The sequence below is a fragment of the Heloderma suspectum genome, chromosome 2 (genome assembly GCF_057233095.1).
Source record: "Heloderma suspectum isolate Gila_16-S chromosome 2, 16-S_ref, whole genome shotgun sequence".
Taxonomy (NCBI): Eukaryota; Metazoa; Chordata; class Lepidosauria; order Squamata; family Helodermatidae; genus Heloderma; species Heloderma suspectum.
Genome location: NC_139459.1, coordinates 8411958 through 8432367, shown reverse-complemented (window position 1 = coordinate 8432367; position 20410 = coordinate 8411958). Strand labels below are relative to the sequence as shown.

Here is a 20410-nt window from a genome sequence, read left to right as displayed (position 1 = left end):
GGTCCCACACAGAGAGGTGCCCAGCAGAATGGACAAGTCTCTTTCCATCTCCTCTGTAAAGTCATGGTTTTCAAACTGTTTTCCAGGAAACCCTCCTATTTCTAGGGCTAGACTGGGGTCATAAAGTGCAAGCATGCATGTAGAAGAGCACAGGTTTATAGCAGGGCTGGGCAACATGAGAGAGTTGGGGGGCATTGCCCCTTGGACCTAGGGATGTACAAAAGTCACTTACCTGTTCGTGGATTATGTTGATGGGGGGGGGGGCGTTCCGTCCCTCCGCCTGGAATCCTCGCTGGGGGGTAGGCGCTCCGTTCCTCCCCCCCAGAATCCTCCTCAGCCGGCTGTGCTCCACGGCAGCTCTGCGGAGCAGCCGGCCAGGCCCAGCCAGGCCAGAGCCGTCCGCAGATGGATTTCCGGCTGCGGAGGGCTCTGGGTAAAAACAAAAACCAAAAACCACGTATGCAAATGGCGGCGGCCGGCTACAGCCGCCGCCATTTGCGTTCCTTATTTTTGCCCTCTTAATCTACGTAAATATTTACGTAGACTATGACGGCGAAAATAAAAGGGAACGCAAATAGCATAACGGGCGCTATTTACGTCCCTTTTTGATTCGCCGTTTTAGCCTATGTAAATAGCTAAAACGGGGAATCAAAAAGGGATGCAAATAGCGCCTGCTATGCTATTTGCGTTCCCCTTGATTTTCACCGTCATAGTCTACATAAATATTTACGTAGATTAAGAGGGCAAAAATAAGGAATGCAAATGGCGGCGGCCGTAGCCGCTGCCATTTGCGTACGTGTTTTTTTGTTTTTTTTTAACCCACCCAGCCATGATAGGCTATGTAAAGATTTACGTAGCCTATCACATCGTGTTTTTTTTTTTTAACCTAGTCATGATAAGCTACATAAATCTTTACGTAGCCTATCACGTCTTTCTTTCTTTCTTTTTCTTTCTTTCTTTTTTTCTTTTACAAGAGTGGAAATGCCGGAGCTGCCGCCGCCTGGAAGATCCGCCCCAGGTGAGTCTCGTCTCAGAGGGGATCTGCGGGGTGGGGTGGGGGGGCAGGCTGTTCTGCCACGGAGTTCGGTGGGCTGAATGCACAGGCATTCAGCCTCACCGTGATCCATGGCAGAATTCTCTGCCATCCCTACTTGGACCCCTCTGGGGGCCACACACCTGTCCCCTGCTGCCACGTCACCAACTTTGCCATTGAAATTAGGCAGTGTGGTTGCAGTGTGGCTCCCCCCCCCCGCCCTGGAAGACCAGGCTCACGGTTCTCCCAGGATGCTTCTGGGATGCTTCTGGGAGCACAGTTCTGCTTCCACATAATTCAGTATAAAGAACCTTCATGTGTGGGCTACACATAATGTGATGAATGAAAACTCTTTGCTCCAGCATCTCATCAAGTTGCCATTTATGACCACTCAGGGAAGTGACTTGGAAAGAGAGGGATTCTGTCACCTTGCTAATTGAATCAGAATGCCTTCTTAATCTCTGCTTCTTCTAATTTGATATGAGAGTTGCTAATATGATACGACTGTAACATTGTATTAGGGAACAATATGTCCTGATATGATATGAATGCTAATATAATAACAAAGGAATGGTGCTAATGTGTTAATGGGATGAGATATTACTAATGAGATATGAGAGACTACACAGGGAAAAATAATAATAATATCTCTTCCCTGAACTTTCCCAACACAACATTAACCTCAGTTGCAAGGAATATTGCCAGATGGCCTTTTGATCCAGCCTTGACACATTAGGCTTTATTTATTTCTATAGGTCCTGTAGATGCACAATATGCTTTCAGGGACAGAGCATTTTGCCTATGTAACAAGGGGAACCAGCTAACGTGGTAAGGAAGATTGGAGACGGAGGAAAGAGATTGGTCACATGTAATTATCTATTAGCTAGTTAACACTTAATACGAGGTTAAATTGCACAATCTAGTTGACTGTCCACATTCTGCACAACTGGTATCCAATAATAGTTAGGGCCAAACATGTGGTGAAATTCAGAGTTCTGGCAGAAGATTGAAACACCATTTGAAAAGACAAATTAAACTATGTACCTTAATGCCAAACACAGTATCCTGAAATGCATATATTCAGTGAAGTTGTTTGGCGTTAATTCCAGGCAGACAAAGCAAAGATCCATCTTCTTCATTCAACACATAATTAACTTATAGGATTCACTGACATGATGAGAGGTAGTGATGGCCATTATCTTAAATAAGCCTTCCCCAGCCTGGCATGCTCCAGATGTGGTGGACCACAACTCCTGCCATAGGAGTTGTGGACCAACACATCTGGAGCATGCCAGGTTGGGCAAGGCTGCATTGAGGGTTTTCCTTTCCTTTCTTTTAAAAGATCAGACACATGCATGGAGATATGTCTGTGAACAAGAGATGGGCTAAACTGATGCAGCTCAGATAGTTATTTCATCTCCAGGCAGGGGGAGAATTTTGGAGAATACCCTCAACATTCTTCTCTCTCTCTCTCTCTCTCTCCCCCCCCCCCTTAACTGGGAGATTGGTGAGAGTTCTAATCTGCTCATATAATGGATTATGATACATGTTTGTTTTCACATAACTTCTTGAGAATGTAGTGCAGTAGGGGAGCTGGCAACATAATGTCTATGTTTGCACATAATGCTAAGCCATGTTTTATGCTAACCACAGTTTGTTGCTTTAGCCATTAATTGTCTTGAAGATCAGAAAACAAACCAGATGGTTTTCCCTGTTTCTAGTTTGTTTCTCTCCTGCCCATTCTGCCAGCCTTCAAATCGTTTTTGTGTTCAGACTCCTCTTGCTATCTGCCCTGAAACAGACTGCCTCTGTTTCAGGGCAGATAGCAATGCAAACAAGTCAGGGATAAGCCACAGTTCTGGGAACAGCCATCACAACAAACCATGGTTTAAACAAACCAGGCTTTATAAGCCAACAACAAACCATGGGTTCTATTTGTGGTTTATAGCTGGTTAACACCTCCTGAGTCTTTGCTGCCACCTGCCCCCGTGAGTAGTGGCTACAGCAATGATGGCAGCAACGGGGACAGACTGATCATTTTATGAATGTCTCTTACACTGATGGAAAATGACCGGCCTGTCCCTGCTGCCACTGCTGTAACAGGGGTTGGGGGAGGGGGAGATGAGAAGTGCTCTCTTCTTTCCCTCTCATCTCTACTACAGTGGTGGTGGTGCCAGGGACAAGCCAGTTGTTTTACATAAGTCTCTTAGACCTACATAAAATGTCCAGCCTGTCCCTCACTGGTACTTCAGCTGTTCTCCAGGATTTCTCAAATGTGTAATACACAAGAGTTTCTGAGAGTCCAACTGCTAGCTCTTTCAACACCCTAGGATGCAATCCATCTGAACCTGAGGATTTGATTTTGAACTCATGTAAGGTGCTGAGATATTCTCTGGCCATCTCTCTGTCGACCGCAAGCTACACTCCTGCTCCTTCAGCCCATTTGTCACAAATGCCAGATGGAACACAGATTCTCTTTTGGGAGAAGACTGAGCCAAAATAGAAATTGAGCAGTTCTGCCTTTTCTTTGTCACCTGTCAGACTTCTGTCATCTTCCATGAGCAGCTGAACTACCATTACTTTTGTCCTCCTTTTACTGTGAACATATCTGAAGAAACCCATTTGGTTATTTTTTGGTGATGATGAAAATGATGCCAGGGACAGGATTCAGATGAACCCCTTCATCCTGATGTCTAGTTTTCTATATCATGCATTTTTATTTTATTTTTGTATGGAGGAGCACTCAACCATATTAGACCTCTCCAGCTGTCTGAAGTAATGCAGCACAGACCAGGGGGGTTGAATCTCAGGCCTAGGCCCTAAATCTGGCCCAGCTAGAGTCCCAATCTGACCCTATGTGGTCCCCAGATGCCCATGCCTATTTCCCCATGCCATGCCATGCTTCCCACTTTTCCCCACTTACCCATCATTGTCTGATGGTTTCCCAGCTTTTGTGCACTTTTTTCCACCACTCTAAAAGCTTGACATGGCTCTCCTAAGGCTTAATTAATGGCAGTAAGAACTTTAAGATAAAATAGGCTGAATGTATATGTATATATATATACATATATATATATATATATACACACACACACACACACACACACACGTGTGTGTGTGTGTGTGTATTTTGACTTGCCCCTTTTGCCTTTGTACCCACCTACTTCACCTTTGCAGTTTAGCAGTAAGTTGCTAAAGTTGCTGGGCCTCAAAGAGCTCCAAGTATAATAAATTGGTTCAAGAAGATGTGTGGTAAAAGCCAATGTAAGTTTTACTTAGAGTAAACCCATTAAAATCAATAGGATTTAATTTCATCATAACTACCTTAAGTCCCATTCATTTCAATGGATCTATTCTAAGTAGGACTTACATTGGATTTTACCCCTGAAGTCCAAACAAGGCATTTTAAATAACTCAGCCCAGACCAGTCCTAGGTGGCCTTTTACAGAAGACAGTCCTCTATTTGATGGACTGCCCTGTGCAATTCCATTTGAAAGATGAAGAACCATAAGACGTTCACTGTCTTCCACACTATGGTATTTCTTTTAAAATTACAATAACTTGTCCCAAATTTGCATCTATTGGAAATCTCAATTACCATATGCAAATGTTACGCAAACCACTGTCCTATTTGTCTTCTTTTTGGCAATGGATTTCCTCTTTAGGGGGGATTCATAAGCTGTTGCCCTATGAATGCCCCCACTCAAGTTTCTCTGGCCCTTGGGCTGAAAGAGGTTTTGCACCCCTGTTCCAGACAGAAGTTTTCTACTTCTGCGCAAAAGAAAGGCAGACATTCACCCCCAGAAGTAAGGTGTTAAGAGAGCCACTGCCACGTTGCCGCATGACTGCACCCCTGCAAGGTTTGCCGCAATTCCGCCTGTGTGAAAGTGTTAAGGGGCTAACAGTAACAATGCAATCTCAGTATATACAAATTAAAATGCAGTGAAAGACAAAAAAAAATACATGAAGATATGAAAAAAGAAAAGAAAAAAATCTCTGCAGTCATCATTTCTTTATATTTGCTAATTTAGAACTACTAACTAAAACTACAAGCTGAGAAAAAAAAATGCTGAGAAGTCGTGTTGTCTCTGAATCTGAAGAAAAGCTGCCTGAAACAGAGGGGAGGGGGATATATTCCTTATCTTGCCAAAAAATAGGAAACTTACTTAATGCAGGATTTTGTTTGTTAGTTTGCGTTCCTTGGGGACAGGCCTGGAAAACATGTGACCCACCAAGTTGAATGGCAAGAGCCATGTAGGGATGGCATGGGCATCTGGTTTGGGCTCGAAGCCCATCAAGGAATTGCCAGCTCGGCCCTCCTGGACCACCTGTTGCCAGTGCTAGGGATGTGCAAACTCACCCCTGTCCGGGTTCTCCGGACTCCTGCTCAGCCCCTGCCCCCACTTGCTGGTCCATGGGCTGCACTCAAGGCCCTCCCATTCTTGGTGAGCAGCCCGCACTCACCCCAGTGGCCTCATCAAGCTCTACGGTCACCATTTCTAAAAAAACATAACCTGGCAATCTCAAAAATGTACATATTTTTGTATGTGCGGAAACGCACATTTTTTGTGAATGTGCATATTCTTATGTGTGAAATGTGCATATTTGCAAAGTCGCACATTAGTGTGTGTATGAGAATGTGCATTTTTCAAATATGCACAGTCGCAAAATGCGCACTTTCACATGTGTGCAAATGTGTGCGTTTTTGCAATCACCATTTTATTTTTCAGAAAATGACGACCGCAAGGCTCAACGAAGCTGCCGGGGTGAATGCAGGCTATTCACCAAGCACAGACAGGGGTCGAGCAGGGGCTTGGTGAGCGGGGCTTGGGGGTGCAGGCAGGAGCAGGTCTGCCAGATTCCTGGACTGAATCAGGCACCTGTGCCATCCCTAGTTGCCACTACCATGGTAGCAGTGATGTGAGGGTAGGGATGCCAGAGAAATCCTCAACAGACTCAAAGGAGTCCAGATTTCTTGCAATCCAGTCCACAAATTCCACACTGGGTCGGCACCTGCAGGTGACGTGGATTCTGCAGACATGGGACTTCCCCCCCTCCATTTCCTATTTCTGAAATTTAGTTTTGGAAAAGGAGTCAGTATTGAGCTTACCGGTAGTGAGCGTTGTGTGTGTTTCTTTTTAGAATGAAATCTCCCATGTTGGTGCACTTTCTTTATCTATAAAAGGACTTTGGCTCCTTTCCTTTCATGGGCATTCTCCTAAGTTTGCTGACTTGGAGACTGTGCCTTACAAGGAAAGAGCCCTTTCCCTCTATCTTTGAAAGTCACTCAGGCAATCTCTCAGCCAGCAAACTGATGGAAATGCCCACGAAAGGACCGCAAGTCCTTTTATGGATATTCCAGAAAGAGCACTAACACAGGAGACTTTATTCTACCCCCCCACCCCCACCCCCCATGCACATGCATGCAACACTCACCATGTTATCGGTAAGAACAAAACTGTTCCTCCCCCACAACTACATTTATATAAAAAGATGTTCCTTCCTCTACTTTACTTGCTTATTTTACTGGGTGGGAAAAATACAGTCTGAGTCCACAGATTCGTAAATGGCAGACCACAAATTTAACTCCATCTCCAGGCCTCACACAGACAGGATTAAATACAATCCTAACACCCCTATGTGTGTGTGTATGTGTGTGGGGGGGGAATTGAACTCATCTCCTCCCACCCCCACTACAGCAGCAACAGTGGTGGTAGTGGCAGGGACAGGCTGGTCAGTTTCCTGAAGTGTTTGGCTGCTGCAGTAGCAAGGATGAGAGGGGAAGGAGGAAGCACCTCTCATCTCCTCCTGCCCCCGCACCTGCAGCCACCTGCCCCTTGATGTGAGCGTTAACATGTGTAAAAACAGCATCTTGCATTGAGGAGCAGGAGCTGTGGGGTGCTCCTGGACTACTCACTGATCCCCCCAGATCAGACCACCTTGCGGGGGCAGGGGACAATGGCAACTTGCCGAGTGCCCTTGCTTGGTGGGCACAAGAGAGTCTGTCCATCCCTACAGGCATGTAATGGAAGCCCATGAAGGGCTTGATGTTTCTCCCAGCCCAACTTGTGTCTCCCCACATACACACTGCATATAAGGAGACAGAATCCTAGAAAGTTTCAGGGCCAAACTATACATGAGAAGGCCATCATTCATTTTTGCTATTCACCTAAAGCAGGGGAGCAGAACCTCAGCCCTGTGGGCCAAATGCCCTCTGGGGTGTCCCAGAAGTCCTTGCCCCTCTCCCTGGCACCACCTCCTTTCCCCTGACAACAAATCATTAAGTGGTTTCCCAGATTTTGCGCAATTTCCTCACCCCTGATTCCAAAAAGATTGAAATGCCTCTTCTAGAGCTTAGTTACTGGTAGTAACACCTGTAGACTCAAATGTGCTGGTGTTTGGGGTAGTTTTAGTATTTTGACCCTGCCTTTTGGCCTTTGTTATCACCCTCAAGACCTTCTCCAAAACTAAGAAAAATATTCACCCCCCCAGTCTAAAATATATATAAGAGTGTGTAAGTGTGTGTGTTTGTGGAGGGTGGATGAGTTAGTGTCTTATTTTAACAGTAAAAGGAATGAATGGGACTGGGATGCTGAACCCACCTCCTTCCCATACCTTACCCCCCCACACACACACACAGTCTGTTGATTCAGACTTCTCTAACCTGGTGTTTGGACTACAACTCCCAGCATTCCTGATCATTGGCCATGCTGTCTGAGACTGAGTAGACTTGAAGCCCAAAACATGTGAATGGCACCAGGTTGGGAAGGCTGGTCCAAAATTTTTTCGGGAAGGTTTGGTCAGCTCTAAGGACAAAAATACACATTAGGGGAATTGCAGGGATATTGTCAAAATCAGTTTTCCATATCAAGATGGACATCATTCTGCCATGATGCATAGTATCACTTAACCCATGTTGTGATGTCATGACATTATGCATTCCCCTGCCAGTTCCACACATCATTGTTGACTACCACTGATAGGGCCAGGAAAATACAATGGCAAATAACTACATGTTATCTGGGGAGACAAACTATTTGACCCAGGGATACAGTTTTGTCAGGTAGTTTTGCTAGATAAACCTACCCCTGAAACACATCATTTGTTTCAGGGGTAGGTTTACCTAGATTTCCACTCTCAAGTCACCATGATTAAAAGCCACAGATGTTACAACAAAGAATTCTAAAGCAAAAGGGTCTGTGATACTAAATACCTCTATGCTTTACAGAATATACCCAGAAGGTAAAACATTTATTACTCATCTGCTTCTTTGGCGTCAAGAGATCAAGATATATTTTTCCCTATTTAAAAATAACCTAATATGCAACAGATAGATTTTAATCATAAATTGGCGGGAACAATTTTGACAGTACAAGCTGTCATATGGTGTTGTAGTGGTTAGAGTGTCAAAGTAAAACTAAGGAGGCCTAGTTCAAATCACTACTCACACATGAAACTCACTGTGTGACCTTGAGCCAGTCACTCCCTTTCAGCCTAACCTACCTTCCCGAAATCTTCCTTCCAACTCCAATGGGTGGGGAGGGTAAGGCTGTGGGAGTGGTCTTGCAGTCCCCCTGTTATGCAACTCCTTTTATTATTAAACTTAGATTTCCCCCAATTCCAACATATCTAAATTTAGGGATGGTGGAGAATTCCACCACGGATCTCAGTGAGGCCGAATGCCAGTGCATTCGGCCCCCTGAAACCCATGGTGGAATGAAGGCTCACCACCCCACCACCCCGTGAAAGGCACAAGAAATGAAGCACCTACCTGGTGCCATTCACACTGCTTTGCGAATGGCGTCTGCGTCTGCGGCCGCCATTTGCTTCACAATTTTTCCCGTGATAGGCTATGTAAATACTTACATAGCCTATCACAGCTAACGCAGTGACGCCATTTGCGTCCCTGCGGAGGCCGTGATAGGCTACATAAATATTTACGTAGCCTATCACGGTGAAAAAAAAGGGAATGCAAATGGCAGCGGCTACGGCGGCTGCCATTTGTACCCCTGCGCAGCCCAGCAGTGGCCGGATGTCACTGTGGGAAGCCCCGGCCGGCAGCTCTGCAGAGTCGCCACGGAGTGGAGCCAGCCGGCAAGGATTTCAGGGGGAGGAACAGAGCATCTCCCCCCCACCATGTCACGAAACAAAACAGGTAAGCCATTTAGTACATCCCTATCTAAACTGCCCTCTAATGAAGTTATTTTACCCCCTTCAGTTTAGGTTACAGTTATTTATTAGCTACATCTTCCTTTTCTATAAATTGTTTTTTAAAAAAATGAAAGCAGCCTACAACCAAAAGAGAACACTACATCATAAACAATGGCAATTCAACAATATCTCAGTAAAAGAGAACTGTAGTAAAACATAAAAAAGTAACAGTGCTAAAACTTTATCAATACTATCATAAAGCAACAGCTTACTGATTAAAAGAAAGCCTTAAAAAACAGCCTTCATCATTTGTCAAACAATTCACAAAAGGGAGCTTGGTGAATCTCTCCAGAAAGAGAGTTCCACATTGTGGCACCCCCCCCACACACACACACAATGAGAAGATTCTGTCTCTTGTGACCATCTTCCTGATCTCACATATGGACAGAACAGACTTCTTTCAGAAATTTAAAGATTCCCCTTTCATGAAATATTTTGGCAAAATTCAGAGGCAAGTCAAATGATGGGACTCATCACTCATGGACAGGAGGCACTTAAGAAATTCCATCAAGACTTCAGTAACTTTCACACCACTTTCAATTTGAGTTTAGGGCAGTCCACACAACTAGTTCATTTTCTGGACAATACTGTGCAACTACATGATAGTTGTATAAGCACAACCTTATATCAGAAACCTACATATCACTACAGTTGTTTGCGTGCTTCCAGCTTCCACTCAGGAGAGACCACTACATCCATTGTCTAAAGCTAATGCTATAATACAACCACCTATCTTCAGACTCACCAGACAGAGACTCACAACCTAAGAATTTACATCAGCCATTTCTCAGACTACAATACCAACAGCAGGAGGAGGAGGAGGAGGAAAGCCAGACTAGTACACAGGAATAATTTATAGGTCAAGCCAAAACCTTTTGTCAGAAATGGATCATCCTTCCCCTTCGCAATCAACTCTACACTAGACAAAGCTTCAGGCTAATACGACTTTATTTGCTAGAGACAAGCATCTCTACAAATGCAGATTCAAGGAAATTCTCAGACTGCCCCAGGCCCTAAACAACCAATCAAATATCTCTAAGCAGAGGAGACGAACTGGAGGGTAGAGAAGTTGCTGGCAGTTTGGGTATAAACCTCATGGCCAAGTTTGCCTTGCAGTGATTCCCCTCCTTTAGGGTGGCTTATTCCTACATAGGCTTCCAAGAGTGGCTATCCTGGTGCAGCGTCTGAGCCCTGTCCCTAACTTTTCTTGCTTTGCGACGTGCCCTTGTTGTTGTTGTTCAGTCGTTCAGTCATGTCTGACTCTTCGTGACCCCATGGACCATAGCACGCCAGGCCTTCCTGTCCTCCGCTCTCTCCCGGAGTATGCTCAAGTCCATATTCATTGCATCGGTGATGCTTTCTAGCCATCTCATCCTCTGCCGTCCCCTTCTCCTTTTGCCTTCAATCTTTCCCAGCATCAGGATCTTTTCCAGTGACTTTTCTCTTTGAATTAGGTGGCCAAAATATTTGAGCTTCAGCTTCAGTATCTGTCCTTCCAATGAGCACTCAGGGTTGATTTTCTTTAGGACGGACTGATTTGACCTCCTTGCAGTCCAGGGGACTCATAAGAGTCTTCTCCAGCACCACAGTTCGAAAGCATCAATTCTTCAGCACTCAGCCTTCCTTATAGTCCAGCTCTCAAAGCCATACATTGCTACTGGGAAAACCATAGCTTTGATTATACGAACCTTTGTCAGCAAGATGATGTCTCTGCTTCTTACTATGCTGTCTAGGTTTGCCATAGCTTTCCTGCCAAGGAGCAAGCGTCTCTTAATTTCATGGCTACAGTCACCGTCTGTGGTGATCTTGGAGCCCAAGAAAGTAAAATCTGTCATTGCTTCCATTTCTTCCCCTTCTATATGCCAGGAAGTGATGGGGCCAGATGCCATGATCTTCATTTTTTTAATGTTGAGTTTCAAACCAGCTTTTGCGCTCTCCTCTTTCACCCTCAACAAGAGGCTCTTTAGATCCTCTTCACTTTCTGCCATTAGGGTGGTATCATCTGTGTATCTGAGGTTGTTGATAATTCTCTCAGCAATCTTAATTCCGACCTGTGCTGTGATACATCCAACCCGGCATTTCTCATGACGTACTATGCATATAAATTAAATAAGCAGGGCGACAATATACAACCTTGTTGTACTCCTTTCCCAATTTTGAACCAATCGGTTGTTTCATGTCCGGTTCTTACTGTTGCTTCTTGACCCTCGTACAGGTTTCCCAGGAGACAGGTAAGGTGGTCTGGTACTCCCATCTCTTTAAGAATTTGCCACAGTGTGTTGTGATCCACACAATCAAAGGCTTTAGCATAGTCAATGAAGCAGAAATAGACGTTTTTCTGGAATTCTCTTGCTTTTCCATGATCCAGAGAATGTTGGCGATTTGATCTCTAGTTCCTCTGCCTCTTCAAAACCCAGCTTGTACTTCCGGTAGTTCTCGGTTCACATACTGCTGAAGCCTAGCTTGTAGGATTTTGAGCATCACCTTGCTGGCATGTGAAATGAGTGCAATTACACAGTTGTTAGGGATGGCAGAGAATTCCGCCACAGATTTCAGTGAGGCCGAATGCACTGGCATTCACCCCCCCGAAATCCGTGGTGGAATGGCCTGCCACCCCCCCACCCCCCGCGGATTCCCCCTGGGGCGAGACTTACCTGGGCAGATGTTCTGGATGGTGGTGGCAGCGGCAGCAACGCCTGGACTTTTGACTGGCTGCCGCGGCTGGCATTTGCATTCTGGTCTTTGCCATGATAGATTTACACAGCCTATCATGGCAAGCCAATCAAAAAAACCCAAAACCAGCATATGCAAATGGCGGCGGATATGGTGGCCACCATTTGCGTTCCCTATTTTTTGCTGTTTTATCCTACGTAAATATTTACGTAGGCTTTTACGGCGAAAAAAAGGGAACCGCAAATAGTGCCCACTATGTTATTTGTGGTTTCCATTTTTTTCGCCGCAATTGCCTATGTAAATATTTACGTAGGCTAGAACAGCGAAAAATAGGGAAGGCAAATGGCGGCCTCCATAGCCGCAGCTGTGATAGGCTATGTAAAGACTTACGTAGCCTGTCACGGCAGCCTGAAAGGATGCAAATGGTGTCTGCTACGGCAGCTGCCATTTGCATCTGCAGCATCCCGTCTGCGGCCGGAAGTCTGGCTGTGGATGGCCCTGGCCAGGCCAGCTGCTCCGCGGAGCTGCTGCAGAGCAGAGCCGGCCGGGCTGGATTCTGGGGGGGAGGACCAGATCGCCTCCCCCCCTGTCGAGGATTCCATGGGGAGGGACGGAGTGCCCCCCACCATGAACAGAATCCGTGAACAGGTAAGTCACTTTCGTACCTCCGTAATGGTAATGCATCTCTCAAGACACACCCCTCCTCCTCCTCCTCTTGACTTGTCACAGTGGAGGGAGGAAGCAAGGACTAAGCCTGGGCCATCTGTTTGTCAAGGCCTTCAGAGGACTCTCTCCCAGAACCATGGGACTCTGGGGAAAGTTCCTCCCCCAAGCTCTGATCTACCAGTTCTAACTCTGACTCCAAACTGGAGCTGTCACACATCTGAAAGGGCTGGGACTCATCCCTGACAACATTCAAGTGTATCATCAATTATCTACCCATTGTGGACAATGACTGTTGCAGGCCTTGGGTGATAGGCCTGTACTTCTTTAGAGACACTTCCCCCTCAACCTAAAGCATCTATGCACTAGCAGCAACATCCATATAATAAAGATACAAAAACATGGACCAGATTCTGCAGCAGACTCAGATGCCAATTCTGTCTCCATGAATTCTGTCTCTGGCACTATGATTATAGAACCTAATAATGTCATCTACAACATTGGGGGTTTATTTCCTTGCTCATCTTCCCCTGTGATATCTGTCATCATCTACCAGCAAGGCCCCTTTGCATTCTACATAGGACAAACAGGGCAGTTTCTATGCAAAACAATACATGAACACAATTCTGCATTCAGAAATGGCAATATTTTTAAAGAAAAGAAAAAGTGGTTGATGATTTCAAGGTCCCAGGACGCTCTCTCACTGATGTTCTTGAACAAAAGAGCTTCAAAGGAAGACTGCAATTGGAAATTGCTGAATTATATTTCATCAGGTGGTTCAGTTCTATCAGCTGTGGCTAGGGATATTGGAGGAATCCAGTTTTGGGATAGAGCTCATTGAGCTATCACCGGTTTGGCCCACTGGACTCCGGTTCATGCATCCCTGAGCTTGATGAGTCAGGCAAGTTTGTAGTGTTCTGCCACCCACCAATCCCTTGCACTATCCTTGCAAGGGTTGAGAGCATGAGGGGTTGACAGGCAGTGTGTGTGTGGGGGAGTCCCTGTCGCCACCCACCAACCCCTCATACTGTCCTTGCAAGGAGAGAATGAGGGGTTGGTGGGTGGCGGAGGGGACTCCTGGCCCCACCTGCCAACCCCTCATACTCTCCTTCCTATTTCTGGCCACTATTTTGGGGGGGACCCTAACTGCCATTTTGCACAAATGCCAGGCACTAGAGCAGCAGGATGCCTCCCACTGCTCACCGGATGCCCATGGACCATCCAGTGGCAAACAGGGTTGGACAGCCAGTGGGGGTCTAGAGAGCAGTGCACAGGGCAGGCAAAGGTGAGTTTGCCTGGGTCTGGGAAGTCCTACTTCCCCTCTACTCAGCACTGGTTAGTGGTTAGGCCTTAACTGGAGTACTGTGTCCAGTTCTGGGCATCACATTTTAAGAAGGATGCAGACAAATGGGAGAGGGTTCAGAGGAGAAGGGCAACAAAGATGATCAGGGGACTGGAAACAAAGCCCTATGAGGAGAGACTGAAAGAACTGGGCATGTTTAGCCTTGAGAAGAGAAGACTGAGTGGAGATAGGACAGCACTCTTCAAGTACTTGAAAGGTTGTCAAAGAGGGGAAGGCCAGGATCTCTTCTTGATCATCCCAGAGTGCAGGACACAGAAGAATGGACTCAAGTGACAGGAAGCCAGATTCCGGCTGAACATCATGAAAATCTTCCTGACTGTTCGAGCAATACGACAATGGAACCAATTACCTAGTGAGGTAGTGGGCTCTCCCACACTGGAGGCATTCAAGATGAGGCTGGACAGCCATCTGTCAGGGATGCTGTGACTTGGATTCCTGTATTGAGCAGGGTGTTGGACTCGATGGCCTTGTAGGCCCCTTCCAACCCTACTATTCTATGATTGATTCTATGCCCATCCTTAGCTGTGGCTTTAATCAGCATGATGGTTTCTTATAGCACCACATATATTAATTAGCCTACCAATGCCAGCATGCTGTGTTATCACCAGCTGCCAGCAACTGTTTTTTTAATATAGTTCCCCCACAGTCCATACTTTCTGCATTTCATTTCCATCTGAGCTCACGGTTTAGAATTACTACCACCACCACGATGGGTGTCTATACCTGTAACTGAGGACAGCCCTTCATGCAGCTAATGAAGTGGATTATAGTCCACAAAAGCTTATGCCATAATAAATCTGTTAGTCTTTAAGGTGTCAGAATACTCTTGGTTGCACTTTCTCTTTAAAGATATATATATTCGGAATAGCAGTGTGTGTAATATGAACCCCTGAAAGGTTGTAACCAAAATGTCAAGCTGGTATCAACTATCAAGCAGGGATCTTAATTCTACTGGATTGTGGATGGTTTTCCCATGCAAAGAACTTCACAGCTCCTTCACTACTGGGCCAAAATATGCCCACTCAGACATCTGTCTTTGCACAATTGATGAATGCAAATCAACAGTGTGTTTTGGGCAATGTGATTGGTTTTGGCTTCGGGGAAGTAAAAAAACCTCCTTTATTTTGTCATTATCCTTGAAGTTGCCTCCTTCTCTAGCTGTGACGATCTTGAACTGAAGCTGGTTGTTAGTTTGAAGCTGCTTGTCACATTAGAATTACTCAGGATAAAAGCACTGATGGTCTATAAATATGTATGGAGGGATATTAGCTGTTTGTTTGCACAATGGGATGGTAATAAAACCTATCTGTAAGCTTGTTCCAATAGTGATCTCTCATAACCACCCACTGTTTAGTCATTTTGTAATAATGTGATGGATGGAAACGTATCGGAGCTGAAATGCCAAATAGATCTGCTCAAATTACATCAGTCGGTAGCAAAATCAGGCTAGGCATACCTGGAGAACGAAATGGCCATGTTGTCATTCTACCGACTGATGTCCTATTTTTCACACACTGCACTGAACTCCAATTATCATTTCAAATGAGTGGTGTTGAGGGGAACAACTGATGCCAAGACTGGGAGATGCAGAGGGTAATCTCAGTGGTGCAATCAATGAGTTCACAGCTAAAATAGGGTGATAGATTTTGTGTGAACATTGTGGGAAACATTTTCTCAATCCTAAACTGCATATACTACATACTTGTGATGCATGTGGTGTTTGATGGCTTTCTCACAATGATGCAACTGATACTATCAGAGAATCTTTAAACCAAGGTACCACCTGTTGTGGGGAAGTTTGACAAAGAATGGGAATTGCTTATAATCGATAGCATATCTACACAAATTAGGGCCACTTTGCACCCTAACCCCAAGGTTCTTTTCTTGGGGGGGGGGAGAATTGTTTATTTATATATTTTTAAACATTCTTGGCCGCCTTTCAGGGCAGAATCCCTCCCAAGGAAGTTCACAGTAATAAAACACATAAAAACAGCTAAAATATCAAAAGCCATAAAAACAGAAACACAATAAAATGGTGATAAAACCAACAATAAAAGCTGACAATAAAACCAACTATTGTACAAAATAGTTCCCATTTCTGACATATGTTGACTTTAAAGGGACGATGTGTAAAAGGCCTCCTAAACTTAATCCTTTCTCTTTCTTCTCTCTCTCTCTCTCTTTCTCTCTCATGATTTTAAAGATATTTTGTTATACTTCCAATGAATTTGATCTCTGGTGATTCTGAAAAAAAAAAAGAATGATGCTCCAGTATTGTGCATTGCCTATGTAGTGTAGAAAGAAACCTCCGTGGCAGCTCCGTCTCCTGAGTTTGAGACTCCAACCTTGGGAAGATAAGAAAGGGGAGTGTCGGTGGGGGGCAGTGGGTGGGAAGAGGTCATATTGTGCTGGATCCAACTGCCTCTCTGTCAGGGGCGAAGACAGGTGCTGAGAGACCATGTCCCCTAACCTGAGACAGAGAGCAACTTAGATGGGCTAAGAAGAACCCCATCTAATTACAACTGCTGCAAATGAGGATAAGGAAGTAAAAATTGCCTCTGTCACTCCTCCTGCCCTGCTGGGAACAATCTGGTAGGGCTTAGGATGGACAGAGGGCTGCAAGATCAGAGCCCTCCCTCATTTGGGTGTCCAGACGGTATGCTCTGAATGCATTTGAAACAACAACAGAAATCCCTCAGGAATCACACACATTTCTTAATCACCTCAGAGTTTTCCCAGAAGCAAAACTGGAGGGTCCAAGTTAAGCAAAACACAGCTGCAATGATTCCAAAGAAACTTAAATTTCAATATGGTTAGTGAAATTATTCTGGAATGGCTACTGTTGTTTCACACGTCTCTGGATTGGTCCCTCCCTTTGCTAAATCCAACACTACCTGATAGGTATCATCCCAAGATAAGTTCAGCTCAATCTCACTGGTGGCCAACAAATACTGCAGGGTGGAATGGAAGCCAACCTGTAGGTCAGCAGAAAATGCCAAGATATTTCTGCAAGAAGTGCTGCCCACGGGGGTTACAAACTACTAGTCAGAGTTCAAGGTATAAAAACTAGCACCATTTCTCTCTGGTTCTCTAGTATACCACCATAGCTAAAATGTAATTAGTGGATTAAAAAAAAAAAGTTAGGTGATACCATTGCACAGCCACAACTATTCAATCAGAAAGTGCTGATTGAACATATATAAGCACAGCAAAAGCCTTTATTTAAATAGGGGTTACAGTCCTAATAAAACACAAAGGGAAAAGGGGGCAGAGGGCTCCTAGACAGGTAATGAAAGAAAAAATTAAACTCATCCAATTACATCTGGAGGAAAAAATCCATTACCTATAGTGGTGAGAGGACAGCCCCGGGAAAATTCAGATGCAAAACTAATAATGAAGGCACACTGTCCTTTCAACAGATTCTAAATGAGCTCTAATTTTCTTACATCCACCATTCCCAAACTATATAAATTTCAACTAAGCAGAAAAAAAGTGACATGCTAGCACAATTGTTATTCCAAACAGGCACAGCTGCTTGCTCACCTTAATTAGACTTAATCCCAAAAGGAAGCCAATCTTTCCTTATTTCCTTCAATGAGATCACCCGATTTGCCTCAACTTTTCTTTTCTAATAGATTTTGCCCTAACCTTTCAGCTATTGTCATTTTTTTTGACATTCTAATAGAAATTGAAGAGCCATAGTTCACCAAGCCAACTGATTGTCAGAGTTTTCCTAAAATGTCAAAGAATTAAGGAGGTTGACAAGCTGGCTTTTCAAGAAAGCAAATGGGGCAGCCACTGTCCATGGCAAAAGGACCTGGCTGAAATGGCAGAATGTGGCATGCTTTTTTGAGTGAGATAGCCTATCAATATGGCAAGCCAGTGTTTGCCTTAAATGGCATCTTAATGTCTGGTTCACACATGCATTTATGTCACTTGGCTACTCTACCCTTGAGGACTTCCAGCTGAAAGGGTGAATTGAGCCCTTTGAAAAACATGGTGCTTGAGGTGACATCTGGCAATCTGACTGTTCTGTCCATGGTGTTAGATCATCTGGGGTAGCACATTCATGCAAGCTATTACATGGTGTTGAAGTCAGCAGGTGAGAGACATGGATTTGTGAAACCACCTTAACCGAAGCTGAAAAGTAGAATTCAGTTTGACCAAATAGTTACCCAAATATAATGCTCAGCTTCCTCAATAATTCTGGCTTAAAGTTGGTGTTGTGTCCAGTATGTGCGAGATAGGGAGGGTACACATATACACATGAATACATAGTAGAATGGTGAACTTTCCACTAGTAGAAAAGGAAGGTCTTGGACAAATGGCAGTACCACATAGTGGTGATTAGAATACTTCATAGCCTACAACCAAGGGTGAAATGGTGCCATGTATCCAATATTATTACTTTCCACTATTTTATTTCAATAAAATATGCAATTTTCACACATACACACACACACACACACACCCTTTGTATAACTGCCAATTTTTCCCTGTGGAAAGGGTAAGACTGTTAATGGCATGGATTTGCACCATTTTCCTCTCCACAGAGAACCCTGGGAACTCTATACCTCTAAGATGTAGGGGTGCATGAAACCCACTTACCTGGTCTCGCAGCTTTTCGCGGTGGGGGGGAGGCGCTTCGCTGCTCTCCCCCCGAAGTTCAGGCCGGGGGGGGAGGCTTCCCGCCTCGCCCGGCCGAAATTCAGGCTGGGGAGGAGGCGCCTCGCCTCGCCCGGCCGCGAAATTAAAAGTTAAAAAAAAAACACCCCCGTGATAGGCTACGTGACGATTAACGTAGCCTATCACGGCTAGATCTGCAAAGTCAGCCATGATAGGCTACGTAAATCGTCACGTAGCCTATCACGGGTGACTTAAAAAAAAAAAAAAGCACGTACGCAAATGGCGGCCCCCATAGGGAGCCACCATTCACTTTCCTTATTTGGTCGCTGTAGTCTATGTAAATCTTTACGTAGACTACAGTGACCAAATAAGGAACGTGAATGGCAGCTCCCTATGGGGCCGCCATTATCCGTACGCGCTTTTTTTAAAAAAAGTCACCCGTGATAGGCTACGTGACGATTTACATAGCCTATCACAGCTGACTTTGCAAATCTAGCCATGATAGGCTATGTTAATCATCACGTAGCCTATCACGGGGGCATTTGCTTTTTTTTAGTTTTATTGGAATGGCGGCAGCGGCAGCCGGTCGAAAGATCGGCTGCCGCCCCCGCTCCTGACGAAGACCCGATGAACCGCCGCCGGGACCCGCCGCCAGGAGGGACATTCGGGAAAGGTAAGTCCCGTCCCGGGGGGGGCAGGGGGCGGGGGGGCGGAGAATTTCTCCCTGAAACTTTTTTGGGGGGCCGAACACGTTGGCGCTCGCCCCCCCGAAGTTTCGGGGAGACATTCGCCGCCAAGCCTACTAAGATGTGGCTAGGGAACAGGCCCTTTTCAGTATTCTCACCAAATTGCAATCCCCAAGATTCTCTTTGTGAATCCATAGCAGTTAAAATGATAAAAACTTGATAGAGGTAGATAAGCCTTTTATGCTGCAAGTTATAATACTACAGGAACAGAACACTGGCATTCTGTCACAACAGTAACTCTTCAATTTGCCAGATGGCATATGAAATCCTGCTCCAACCAGTGAGCCCTTGCTCTAAGTTCTAGCCTTTATGAATGTCCAACTGTCATTGGACAAGGAGAAATGACTTTTGCACCTAGCCCTTGGAAACAGGGCCAGCATCAAGGGTAGGCATGGTTGGGCACCTGCCGAGGGTCCACACCCAAGCAGGGGCCCACTGAAAAGAGCCCCCTGGAGTTGCTCCTCATCTTCACCATTGCAACATGCTTGTTCAACTACCTCTGGCTCGGGCAATGGTGGTGGGGAGAAGGAGAAGCAGTAGATGCAGTAGAGCAGTCATCTACTAGCTCATTGGCTCTTTGTCTGTCAAAGAAAGGGGTAGCAATGAAGGTGAGGAGGAGCAATAGCAGCTGGTGACAACAGCGGTGAGAAGGTAGACTCAATAAGGGAGGGGAACATTGAACATGGTTGGCCCAAGGGCCCTCAAAAACCTGGAGCCAGCACTGCTTGGAATACAGAGATGAGGCTCCAGGTCTTGAGTTAATAGAGAGCAACAAATCTATTAATCATTCATTACTGAAATGAGATGCATAGCTGCCAGTTGTTGTTGTTGTTGTTGTTGTTTGTGGAAGTCTTTCCCCACAACCATTTGCTTGGTGCCTACTTTAATGTTGTTGTTTTTTCATAAACCAGGCAAAAACTGTTCTTTAACTTGACACTGGGTAGTTTTTAATTGATGGACCAATTGTTTCCCAGTGTCATTTTTAATTTGCTATTGGTTGTACTTTTTAGTTTAGTATTGATTCTGTAAGCTACCTCAAGAACTGTGTTTGGTAGGTGAGTTATACGTACCTTAAATTTACAAACAAAAATCAAA

General features: G+C 45.1%; 1 long non-coding RNA gene across 1 annotated transcript in view; it reads left to right on the top strand.

Annotated features, from left to right (window-relative positions):
• LOC146351911 (uncharacterized) overlaps nucleotides 1–20410 on the top strand; it is a 52255-nt gene that overhangs the window by 3042 nt on the left and 28803 nt on the right. Inside the window, exon 2 of the long non-coding RNA XR_014787333.1 lies at nucleotides 975–1018. This is a non-coding gene — a long non-coding RNA (uncharacterized LOC146351911). The remainder of the gene's footprint in view (nucleotides 1–974; nucleotides 1019–20410) is intronic.